Consider the following 13165-nt stretch of genomic DNA (forward strand, 5'->3'; position numbering starts at 1 on the left):
CCAAATTATTCTAACGAAAACCCTGCCCCAGTACTTCCAAAACCCAAGTACTCCTCACTTCCAGTTTTGGACACTGAAGAGAAAGGTAAAGCGGATGAAACGGATTTAGAGGCACGGATAGAACGTGTGTCCAATAGCTTTGGGAAAGGAGCTAAGGTTATGTGGCAAGAAATCTTAGCGGAAAATAACTACCTTCCAGTACCTGAAGAAACACATGATGAAATAGAATCAAACGAGAGTTTACAGCAAGTTCCTACCATTACGCCTGAAATACCTTTTCCAGAGATACCTAAGTGCCAAAAAGATAAAATATTTCCTTCCGAGTGTGTTCTTACGCTTATTCAAGCTAAAAATCTTGAGTCCTTAACTAGAGGTCAATCCAACTCTCAGTTATGGAAAAATGAGTGAGTAAAACGAATCACAGCTTCCAAATTTGGAGATGATATTAAAAGAAAAAAAGAAATCACTCCAAAATAAGTTGAAACTATTAGAAAGGGGTCTGATCTCAGTGGTAATGTCTTTGTCCAGGAAGGCATTACCATCGAAGGAAATGCAATAAATATGTACAAAGTTTATAAAGCTGGAACTGTTATATGCTTCAACGTTGGATTTTGTGTAAATCCTTCTTTACCAATAATTGGAGCTAGTCCCGATCAAATTTGTTACGACAACAGTAAAGAAGAATTTGGATTACTTGAAATTAAAACACTGGCCAAAGCAAAAAAACGAAGGGTATACTGTCTCTCAAGCCAATGACAAAAAACTAGCCCCTTGCTTGAAGAAGGACAAGAATGGAGAGATAAGTTTAAAGGAGAACCACAATTATTATTTCCAAGTTCAAGGTCAACTGGGTGTGACCGGCTACAAATGGTGTGATTTCTTTTTGGTTACCGGAAATGATTCTTTTTGCCAAAGGATTAATTTCAACTGTGATATATTTAATGATTTAATGGTTACAAAATTGAGTGAATTTTATTTTAGTCATTTTTGATTAATATTTTTATTGTTTCACAAATGTTTGAAAATAAAATTGTATCCAGCGCCAGAGTTTTGTAGTTATTCATTTACTTTTTCTCTATTTAATAATGGCGCTCTTCTAAAATTAACTAAATAGGAACATATTTTCCATAATTTGTTCAGTTCTTCATGCATGCAATTTGGAAATACATATTTTTAATTTTTACCTCCCTAATAACTCTTTCAACATGGATTCTTAAGTTTGCTATGTCTCTGGTTTGTTTCACTTCCGCTTCAGTGAGCTGTGTTCTATCCTTTAAAAACGGTGGTATGTTTAAGGTAGCACCAACGTTTTGCAATTCCACTGCTATTAAAAATCCTCGGTCTAATTTTCATAAAGACCGCTACTATTTGTGATCTCTTTATCAGATATGCGGCCAGGAGAAAGGTCAGATATGAAACTGACAAAACCATTTGGGGTTATTCCTATCAAGCCATTTGCGGTATTATGGTTTTTATAGCTCGAATAAGCGTTATAATCATGGGGAGTTTCTATAAAGAGTTCGGTACAATCAATGATAATTCGAGTGCTACGATAAAGGGCACGAAATGGTTCTGGCATGTATTTATCAACAATCCTCCTTGATGGCCATATTGTCATCCTTGGAAGCATACGGTACAAAAGGTCAATCCATGTAATCCATATATTACTAACAGTTGAAACGCTAATCTGAAATCGATAGGCTAAATCTTCTTCTAGCATTCCAACCTTTAAACGGCACAAAACGAGGAATAGTTGATTTTTAAAATCATTCAGGGATGCAACAAGTATTTCCTCCTTTCCAAAATGATACACACTTAGGCATTTTCTTTAGTATCCTTGAGTTACCAACGGCAAGCTGACACTTCACTTAGCAAAATTTTTCCAAATAAAACCGTCTGCTACTGCTACTGCTGCGAGTGATAGAAGAGGAAGCCAACGCATAGCCGATAGCCGAAACGCGGTGCACGTTACAGGGCTGCCGGACTAACAAAATATAAAATCCACAAAATAGTGAAAGCTTCACTAGTCCATTTAGATATTTTTATTTGGTCTTTGTCGACTATTATGGTTTTCCTACCCCCATTTATGGAACGGTGTATTGTAGTAAAGTGTTTCAAGGTACACGTTTCATCAAGACCCCAAGAAAGACCCGAGAAAGTTCGAAGATAGCATTGAACTGTACTGGCATAATGCCCCTGCTATTTTTGGTTCACTATTCATCGCTTCTATACTGGTAGACATATCCAGTGCTTGCAATGACTATGCATACTTACTCAGATCTTATTTGGGCTCTTGGCTTCATAGAATCTCGGTCAAGATTTAGTTCAAAGTAAGTTACACCATGGATGAAACACCCCTCCCCAATTAACGCAGTGTTTCCAAATATCAAAAGTGTTACCATCGATTCATCAGTGACGCACTTCGTTGTAGTGCCGGTAAGCAGTTTGTGTGCGGAGCGAACATGTCGTAACATGGAACTAGTGCTTCTATCTTTAGATTTTCTATATATCTTTCTGAAAATAACAATGATAAAACTAGTCTATATAAAGTCTTATGAAAGTTAGTTGAATGAAGAAGCAATTGGTGAAGAAGATGTATACTTATATGGGGTAGAAGGGCAAATTTTGGCACAGTAATTATCTTATCTGAAAAGAAATTGACTTTTTTTGGCAAGAAGATTGTCCCTAAAGTCTTACGTTATGCAGGGAAAAACCCCCAATCGCCTGCTCTTTAAACAACATTAAACCATCAAGTAAATCTGCACACTATTACTGATATTGGTCAAAAATTTGTTGAAGGTGTACGTTGACCTCATCCGGTAATGGACTAAAAGTGACGTCATGCTCATCCTGAAAATCAAAGTCGTTGCCACTAGTAACAAGACGATTAAGACAACAGGTGAATGCTATTCCCCCAAACCCGAACCCCTCAGGAGAATTTTTTATAATTTTTGAGTAACATTTTAAAAAATCCCGTGTGAAATAAGTAACCTAGGCACTAAAAGACAGTGAATACTTGTCTTAAAACAGTACTTGCTTCGGGTGGGTACGGTTTTGATAGTTCCAACTGACAAATCATTGTGTCGGGGACATTTAGAGTTTAAAACTTCCGGCTACTAGTTTGTGGAATCTGTACTAAACTAGTCGAGACTGGTCAGTACAATTAGCCAATTTTTTTTCATAAGAAAGTCTTTTAAAAACGGATTATCACTGTGATTGCATAACCAAATCTTTAATTGCCCAGTACAGAGACCCCTATTGTCGCGTGCAAGCCTGACTTCCGCCCCAATTTGTTTTTATTAGGCGTTTGTAAAAACAGTGTATTCTTGCAATATAAATAACAATGCTTCGCGTCGTTTACGTTACGAAATATTAAATTTGGTTCCGTATTCCAGAAAGGACTAATACAGACCACGTAGTGACATTTGTTGCTTTACAAGTACCAGTCGGAGTCAGACTGAATTAGTGTCGAAAATGCTTTAGTCATAGCAATGGAAAAAATTTGAAGAGTCATATTTTTGGTTATATTGTTACTTATGGTATTTGAACAGTGTCATAAACGGCACTAAAATATTCTAAACCACCTACTTTGCCTTGACGGCACAAAAGCGGATTGTTTGCAGAATATTTGTTAAACAAAGTAATATAAGAGAAAAGCGCCTAAGCAAATGGTATCAACATTTGAATAACTCTACTTTATTGTTATACGCTTTTACAAACGTCATCTTATATCTGACTAAGATATGTAGAATTGTCACTCACCCACACATTGTACAGGCAAATGTACACGCACTTCCGTTGTATGTGAAATAGTTGTACACTTGCGAGGAACACTTTCTCTTTTTGTAGGGCAGAGAGAGTGAAGCATTTGACCCTGAAGAAACAGTATACTGAATGTCATACTCGTAGTCTTGACCTTCACTAGTGATTATTTCAGGTGTATCGCAATTCAAGTAACTTGCTGAAGCTTCTTCGACGTCCATGTTGACTTCACAGTATTAACTTATAAGCCACATTAATGGAAACATCAGTCGTTGACGCGTGTCGAAAGATATAAACGTTAATAACACTCCGCCAAAAATGTAACCACTGTAGCACGGGCAACTTGTAATAAATTATGATTAAACTCTGCCAATATTTGACCTCTATTACTCAGCAAATAGGTATAAGGCCTACATCACCTTTTTTAGTCAATGGAAATCATACAAAAGGTCTATTTGACAGAGTCCAATGAGCTTAAAAAAAGTACTTTGTTCCAATGCAGGGGTGCAAAATATAACACGTCATTGTAGTTAACGATTAATCCTAGTGGTAGGACCCCACAAGCGTATTTTGTCTATAATTGACGCAAGGTTTTTTAATCGAGCGCTTGGGGGTCTCGCTCGAAAATAACAACTCGACCTGAAACAGCTCGAAAGCAATAACCCTACGTGCTGATTGTGTTTGCCAATACGAGATTGTTTCAGCTCAAAGGAAAGTTTCCGACACGCGGCTCGTCTGAATAAGAAGCAGCCCAGCTTGTGAACCGGATCACTTTGCCGAAGTTTTACGAACCGGCTCATGAGCTGATCTTAGGTTTACGTAGCGCGAACTGAAACACGTCTCGTTGCTTTTGGTTCGGATTGATCCGGCAACTCGCTCGGCTCGTGACGAGCGGTTCCGAACTGGTTCGACTTATTGACACCTCTAGAGCTGGCTTTATATGGCTCCAAGAAACATTTAGTTACTGCATTTACCATTTTCGAAGGCTTAGCGTGTACTTTACTTTCTTCGCGACCTTCTCCTACACATTTTGTTAAATAACAAGTTACTGCTTTATGCTTAACATGAGGCTTCTCTGATAAATAAAAATTACACTGAGTGCTAACATCTTTCGACTCAAACAACCAATTCTCCCCAAAATAATCTTCCGAGGGAAATATATCCTCTTCCGAAGAAGTCGCCACTTTTAAAAACTCTAACTAATTCCCGGAAAATCCGGTTACTCGAACATTGGCCGCTTGGTGGCGTTTTCAAAATTGTTGTGACTTGAAAGAGTAGAGGAGCGAGACTATCGTCTGGCTTGAAATATGGGGGTTTGTGAGGAAATTAAGCTTAATGAATAAACAATAGGACTCCGGTAACTTTGGTTCATTTACTTCTGCCGCTACTAAAAGATAAAAAACACGTCAAATAGCAGACATGGCCAGCCAAAACGTCTCCTAACTCAAATCCCTCGAACTAACTTAAGGAAGTTCTTTTTCCTGCTAAGTACTGTACGCGACTGGAACGCACTACCTGATGCCTTTATCTCGACAGAAACCAACACTGGCTTTAAAAGTGCAATAATAAAGCTGAAACACAGCTGAAGAACTCTCTCTTAAAATGTGTTTAGTACATGTTTTAAATTATGACTAATTATTATAGTTACTATGCCACCAGATAGCTGAAGCCTCCAGTCCTCCAGTGATAAAGATAATTGTGATATTTATTGTTTACGACCTTTTTATTTTACACTGTCGGGGGATTATGACCGGAGGATTTTGTCTAGATCGTGGGGGATTATGGCAAGAGCGTGGGGGTTTATATCAAGAGCGTGAGGGGATTATGTCAAGAGCGTGGGGGATTTTGTACTCTTTCCTCGGATGGGGAAAATGACCGGGGAATTTTGCCATGAGAGAGGGGGGATTTTGTACGTTTTCAAAAATGGGGTGATTATAACCGGGGTTCTTTTGTCTTGAGGGTATTTAGTCCGTATACTTTACTGGATAGGCCTTTTCCGACAATTTCGTTGTTTATATCAGCGAACTTAGAGGAAAAAGACTGAGTCCACAGTTCGCTGCACTTTCCGAAGACAGCATTCATTTTTCGCCTATTTGAAATCCGAACAGAAGAGAATTTGAAATTAACTGACTTTACATGTATACCAAGTAGTAATATGGATCTGATAACCTATGTATGTAAATACTAATCTTCGAACGATCTTGAATCGCAATTAAAATGAGGGTGTGCGAAGCACAACGCGAATGAATTGGTAGCTCAAGCCCTACTAAGATCGCTTCCTGATCTAGCGTTGCCCCAATCATCTCATCCGGAACCATATCTTCGTTTTCTTCAACTTCATCATTCCTTGCCAATGCCAACGACTCAATACCATAATCCTTGAAAGCGTTCACGAAGTTGCTGCCGTTATCCGTAGCATCAAATATAATTGACTTTAAATTAATCTCAAAATTTTGCGTTATGGATGACAAACATCACCCATATGATCTCTTATAAATCGGCACAATGATAAAAGGACCTACTTCGTGCTTAAATCCAGATTTAGCCAGCGAGCAGTTATGCCAAGGCATCGCCCTTTCTTGGACGATAAATCAAATCAGGGAGCACAAATAGAAAGGAGAGTCAAATATAGAATGGCTCACACGCGCAACTACCTCGGCGCGCAGCCGAGGATTAAGACGTCACATGATCCGTTGAGAAGGAAATTCAAAAAGGGTAAACCCTAAAATACGGTTAAAGGCTCATACCAGGGATCAGCGTGGCAATTGTATCCTGAGATTAAGCCTTTTCTACGGTTAGTTTATGCATTTGTTTTAACTACTTATAGGAAATGTTGCTATAAAAACTTTAGAAATAATTCGAAAAACTGTAGCCCCGATATTAAATTCATAGCATTCCCCAAACATAAAATAAAATTTGAGCTATGTAAAAGATGAATTACAGCATGCGGGAGGTCTGATTTTACCATGGAAAATAATAAATCAAACACACATCTGCTCAAGGATTTTTTAGGTGGTAAAGGACCCACAGACTCCCTGCACCACTTTCCAGTTTTGGAATACCAAACTGTCCGTTATGAAAAATTTAATTTTTAATTAATAATATGTTGAAGCTTGCTTATAGTTAAAATTAAGGTAAGGATTGTTTTTAAATAATAATTTCTTAAGGCTTGTTTATTATTCTTATTTACTTTTTTAAGGGTTATTATGAGAAGGACGGATAATTTCCTTTGTATTTGTCCCAGACGCTAATGCCAAGCGAGTTGACGAACAAAAATCAGAAGACCACGATATATTTTGCCCAAAATTTTAAATCTTCAGGTTAGTTATGAAAATAATATGAATTACTATTCTGTTTGTGCCTCACTAAATAAACAATTACGAATTCAGAGTTTAACGCAAAGTTTATCCTGAAAAAGCTTCAAAATTAATGGCTAACGTAAATTTGATGAAGAAATTGACCCATCTGTGATGGCAGTCATAAATTATATTTTTGAAACCCCCTCCCTTAAAGGGTATGAGAAGCTTCGTTTCAAAAACCTCTGATTTATACAACCGAAGATTGAATTAATGTCTGTGAATTCAAAAATATCAAGCTTTTAATGCTCCGATTTCTAGTTATTTGGCAATATGTATTTGAAAATGCTTCAAATGAAATTATTTGAAGTCCACTTTTTATGAAAGGCTAAAACATTTCCCTGTAGTTCGACGTCACAGATATATTTTTTTCATGTGAGATGGTGCCACTCTCTCCGCTATCAGACCAAGAGTTTAGACTGGCCGCATTGGCGAGAAGCTAGAGACGCGTATACGTCGCGCGTATAGGATTCCCGCGCTTTTTTCGTCACGTCATAGTGATGTCATAAAACAGGCAAACAAGCTTGACAAGACAAAATTTTTGATATATCGAAACTGAGATTTCGTGAAATTTCAATGGATTTTAAAAATAGAAACATTGGTTCAACTATATTAAAATTTGATATTTTGAAAGTAGAGACTTGAAAGTGTAATATAATAGCACTTTAGTGGGAAAATATGATATTAAATTGTAAATTCGCATACCCTTAAAAAACTTAAATTACCCTTGCTTTGCTAAATATTATTTCCACATTACGTGAGAAAAACATAAAAGATCAAGCGTCATTCAAAATGCACACAAGAGTGTTGCGGTCTTCATCAAACACGAAAACCAAAGTTATGAGCGGAGTAAAGGAATTATCCGAACTACAACCGGGAAAAAGAGTTTGGATAGTGGATATGTGGAGAGAAGGAGTAGTCCTTAGAAAAGCAGACCAGCCCATCATCGGAACCTCCAAAGGAAATCTCCGACAAAATCGTTTCCAACTTGTATACTTACCAGAAAGCAGAAGCAAATATCCAGACAGGATTGGGCAGCATCTAACATTGGTCCAGAGGACATCATAAATGAAGAACCGCGTACTCAAAGTTCGAGCCAACCACGCAATGAAAGTCCGGCCGTTGATCCCCTTCAAGAACAAGTCAGCAATCCTGCAATCAACCGACAGACCACGTCCCAGTCCAGTTCCGGTGTCAACCGACGACAGCCAAGATTCGAAATGAGAGACTCTTGGTCGATTTCTCGAAGCGGGAGAACCTCTAAACCTGTCCTTATATTCGATTAAATGTTGATATAGAAATTGTATGCCATAAGAGAACAAGTTGGGAAACCAATATAAACCTCTCCCAGCCGAGACGAATTCACTTTCTAAACACAATTCCATCAGCCAAAGAGAAAAACTAGAAATACATACTTCAAATTGGCGAGATATTGCTAAGGTCATTTGTAAAGGTTAAAGCGTTTAATAATTCCCGGTGTATCCTCATTAATTCTAATGAGGACCTAATATCTATCACTTAAATATGTGTTTAACTTTCGGCTCACTCTGAACCGTTAAGACCTCCTATAAGAGGACACGAAACAAGGTCAATTCTGGTTTAAATCTAGTGTATCTTATTTCATAGTATACATGAAGTATTAAAATCCATATTGTCAAATGAAGATGAAAGTTACGTTTACACTATAGATAAATGTAGTAAAGCTGAATTAAAAAGTAAACACCAAATTTGAAATGTTAATATCAAAACATGTTCTTAGAATATTGAGATGAAACAGAGCTTTATAGCTACACAACTACTAAAAGAATCGTAATGCCGAAAAATATTTCCTTCTAATATTCTGCAAAAAGAAAATGTTATAGTTTGGTAAGAGATTTTTCATCCAACTTGCTTTATATTAACTTTGAGATGCGTGTAGTGTTTCGATTCGGATGCAATCTTCATTACTCGTTCTATATAAACTCTCACTTGTGTCATTTCAAAGAAAGAAGATTATCTTAAATAATTAAATAAATATAACTGATATTAATTATTTTTATCGTCAGTATTTTACGTTAATTATAGTTAAGTCGTTTTAAGAAACTTAATTCCTAAAATAATTTTAAACATAGCTCTCTTTAACGTTATACTTCTAGGAAACACCTATATCAGAACTTTTGTAAATTTAGGGTATATAAGGCGATTGATTCACACTAAGGGATAAGAAAATGCGCAATTGCGTGAATCTTTGGTGGAAGCCCTGCCATTGGGAGGCTAGACGTTTCTCGTAACCCTAGCCACTCGCCGCGTACATCTTAAGCCTAACGACGATGATGGAGTAGAAGCCAATGTTACAGATTGGTGTGTATGTGGTATAGACCAAAGACCAGTAGATGGTGGTGTTAGAAGCCATTGTTGCAGATTGGTGTCTATGTGGTATAGACGAAAGACCAGTCGATGGTGGTGTTAGAAGTCAATGAGGATAGATTAGTGTGTATGTGGTATACTCAAAAAACTAGTGAATGGTGTTGTTGTTAGAAGCCAATAAATACTGGGGATATTGAGTGAAAGAATAGGCGGTTAGTCAGCAGATGGAGGTGTAACGAATAGTTAATGCCTGGCGATAAAGAAGATAGATAACGCAATGAAGTAAAGTTTTCGGAAATTCTGTGTACTGGGAACGCGGTCCGAAAATTGCGAACACGTTTGCTCCGTTTTGCCAACTGCGAACGCGGTGACAGACACACAGACAAACACATACATACACACACGATCGTTACAGAACCTCTCCGTGACATACGTCACTCGGAGAGGTAAAAAGTGTTTTCACAATACCTAACGATCATCTAACTTCAGAGCTTCCAAGGCGCAATGGTTTGCGCGTTCGCCTGTTAACCGAAAGGTTGGAGGTTTGAGCCCACCCGGGAGCGTTGGTGTGAATTTTTATAAGTAACGTGAATGTCAAAGTTTTTCCACAATACCTAACGATCATATAATTTCAGAGCTTCCGTGGCGCAATGGTTACCGCGTTCGGCTGTTAACCAAGAGGTTGGTGGTTCGAGCCCACCCGAGAGCGTTGGTGTGAATTTTTATAAGTAACGTAAAAGTCAAAAGTTTTTTTCATAATACCTAACGATCATCTAACTTCAGAGCTTCCGTGGCGCAATGGTTAGCGCGTTCGGCTGTTACCCGAAAGGTTGGTGGTTCGAGCCCACCCGGGAGCGTTGGTGTGGATTTTTATAAATAACGTAAAAGTCAAAGTTTTTCCAAAATACCTAACGATCATCTAATTTCAGAGCTTCCGTGAAACAATGGTTTGCGCGTTCGGCTGTTAACCGAAAGGTTGGTGGTTCGAGCCCACCCGGGAGCGTGGGTGTGAATTTTTATAAGTAACGTAAAAGTCAAACGTTTTTCCACAATACCTAACGATCATGTAATTTCAGAGCTTCCGTGGCGCAATGGTTTGCGCGTTCGGCTGTTAAACGAAAGGTTGGTGATTCGAGCCCACCCGGGAGCGTTGATGTGGATTTTTATAAATAACGTAAAAGTCAAAGTTTTTCCAAAATACCTAACGATCATCTAATTTCAGAGCTTCCGTGAAACAATGGTTTGCGCGTTCGGCTGTTAACCGAAAGGGTGGGGGTTCGAGCCCACCCGGGAGCGTTGGTGTGAATTTTTATAAGTAACGTAAAAGTGAAAGTTTTTCCACAATACCTAACGATCATGTAATTTCAGAGCTTCCGTGGCACAATGGTTTGCGCGTTCGGCTGTTAAACGAAAGGGTGGGGGTTCGAGCCCACCCGGGAGCGTTGGTGTGAATTTTTATAAGTAAGGTAAAAGTCAAAAGTTTTTCCACAATACCTAACGATCATCTAGCTTAGGAGCTTCCGTGGCGCAATGGTTTGCGCGTTCGGCTGTGAACCGAAAGGTTGGAGGTTTGAGCCCACCCGGGAGCGTTGGTGTGAATTTTTATAAGTAACGTAAATGTCAAAGTTTTTCCAAAATACCTAACGATCATATAATTTCAGAGCTTCCGTGGCGCAATGGTTAGCGCGTTCGGCTGTTAACCGAGAGGTTGGTGGTTCGAGCCCACCTGGGAGCGTTGGTGTGAATTTTTATAAGTAACGTAAAAGTCAAAAGTTTTTTCATAATACCTAACGATCATCTAACTTCAGAGCTTCCGTGGCGCAATGGTTAGCGCGTTCGGCTGTTACCCGAAAGGTTGGTGGTTCGAGCCCACCCGGGAGCGTTGGTGTGAATTTTTATAAGTAACGTAAATGTCAAAGTTTTTCCACAATACCTAACGATCATATAATTTCAGAGCTTCCGTGGCGCAATGGTTAGCGCGTTCGGCTGTTAACCGAGAGGTTGGTGGTTCGAGCCCACCTGGGAGCGTTGGTGTGAATTTTTAAAAGTAACGTAAAAGTCAAAAGTTTTTCACAATACCTAACGATCATCTAATTTCAGAGCTTCCGTGGCGCAATGGTTTGCGCGTTCGGCTGTTAACAGAAAGGTTGGTGGTTCGAGCCCACCCGGGAGCGTTGTTGTGAATTTTTATAAGTAACGTAAGTCAAAAGTTTTTCCACAATACCTAACGATCATTTAATTTCAGGGCTTCCGTGGCGCAATGGTTAGCGCGTTCGGCTGTTAACCGAAAGGTTGGTGGTTCGAGCCCACCCGGGAGCGTTGTTGTGAATTTTTATAAGTAACGTAAGTCAAAAGTTTTTCCACAATACCTAACGATCATTTAATTTCAGGGCTTCCGTGGCGCAATGGTTAGCGCGTTCGGCTGTTAACCGAAAGGTTGGTGGTTCGAGCCCACCCGGGAGCGTTGTTGTGAATTTTTTTAAGTAACGTAAGTCAAAAAATTTTCCACAATACCTAACGATCATTTAATTTCAGGGCTTCCGTGGCGCAATGGTTAGCGCGTTCGGCTGTTAACCGAAAGGCTGCTGATTCGAGCGCACCCGGGAGCGTTGTTGTGAATTTTTATAAGTAACATAAGTCGAAAGTTTTCCCACATACCTAACGATCATTTAATTTCAGAGCTTCCGTGAAACAATGGTTTGCGCGTTCGGCTGTTAACCGAAAGGTTGGTGGTTCGAGCCCACCCGGGAGCGTTGGTGTGAATTTTTATAAGTAACGTAAATGTCAAAGTTTTTCCACAATACCTAACGATCATATAATTTCAGAGCTTCCGTGGCGCAATGGTTAGCGCGTTCGGCTGTTACCCGAAAGGTTGGTGGTTCGAGCCCACCCGGGAGCGTTGGTGTGAATTTTTATAAGTAACGTAAATGTCAAAGTTTTTCACAATACCTGCTGTTACTTATGACCTCAAAAGGAAAACAGTTTTGTTGAAAAGACACCCTAAAGATACTAGAGTTAATCCTAATAATCCGTGCGCTTTGCGTCTTTGGCAGGCGAATATGGACATTCAATTCGTTCTTGATGCTTACGCACTGGTTATGTATATTGTATCATATATAGGAAAGTCTCAGAGAGGGATGTCTTTGCTTCTGCGCGAAGCTTCTAAACAGACCAAAAATGATAAATGTTCAGTAAAACAAAAGTTGAAACTAATTGCTAATCAGTTCTTGAATGCCCACGAGGTAAGCGCTCAGGAAGCGGCTTACTGTGGTTTACAAATTCCTGTGTCCAGGTGCAGTCGCGCCTGGGTTTTTATAAACACCAATGCCCCTGAAAATCGTGTACACATTTTTAAGAGTCAATCTGAACTTGAAGAACTACCAGCAGACAGTAATGATGTTTTTGCCTCTGGGACGCTAGAACATTATGTTCAAAGGCCAGAGGAACTAGAGGCAATAACGTTAGCTCAATTTGGTGCCTGGTACGAATATTCCAAAGCCCGTAGAGTGACTAAAGCTGCCCACGATCATGTTGATGAGGGAGAGAGCAATGAAGTTGAAGCTTGTGGTAAATGGCTGAAACTTAAAGATGAATCAGGGTTTATTAGGAAACGTGGCCGTGCTAAAATTATTAGGTACAGAAGATTCAATTTAGAAAAAGATCCCGTTAACTTTTATCGTGAACAATTAATGTTGTTTAAG

General features: G+C 39.1%; 3 non-coding genes across 3 annotated transcripts; all 3 read left to right on the forward strand.

Moving 5' to 3' along the window:
* Nucleotides 1-10980: 10980 nt before the first annotated feature.
* On the forward strand, nucleotides 10981-11053 carry TRNAH-GUG (transfer RNA histidin (anticodon GUG)). The gene has a single exon. It is a non-coding gene; the product is annotated as a tRNA-His (tRNA).
* A 657-nt stretch (nucleotides 11054-11710) lies between these two features.
* TRNAN-GUU (transfer RNA asparagine (anticodon GUU)) lies at nucleotides 11711-11783 on the forward strand. The gene has a single exon. It is a non-coding gene; the product is annotated as a tRNA-Asn (tRNA).
* A 72-nt stretch (nucleotides 11784-11855) lies between these two features.
* Nucleotides 11856-11928, forward strand: TRNAN-GUU (transfer RNA asparagine (anticodon GUU)). The gene has a single exon. It is a non-coding gene; the product is annotated as a tRNA-Asn (tRNA).
* Nucleotides 11929-13165: the final 1237 nt, after the last annotated feature.

Source organism: Phalangium opilio, unplaced genomic scaffold (assembly GCF_054372755.1).
Source record: "Phalangium opilio isolate 3A_F unplaced genomic scaffold, DU_Popi_V2 ptg000093l_1, whole genome shotgun sequence".
Lineage (NCBI taxonomy): Eukaryota > Metazoa > Arthropoda > Arachnida > Opiliones > Phalangiidae > Phalangium > Phalangium opilio.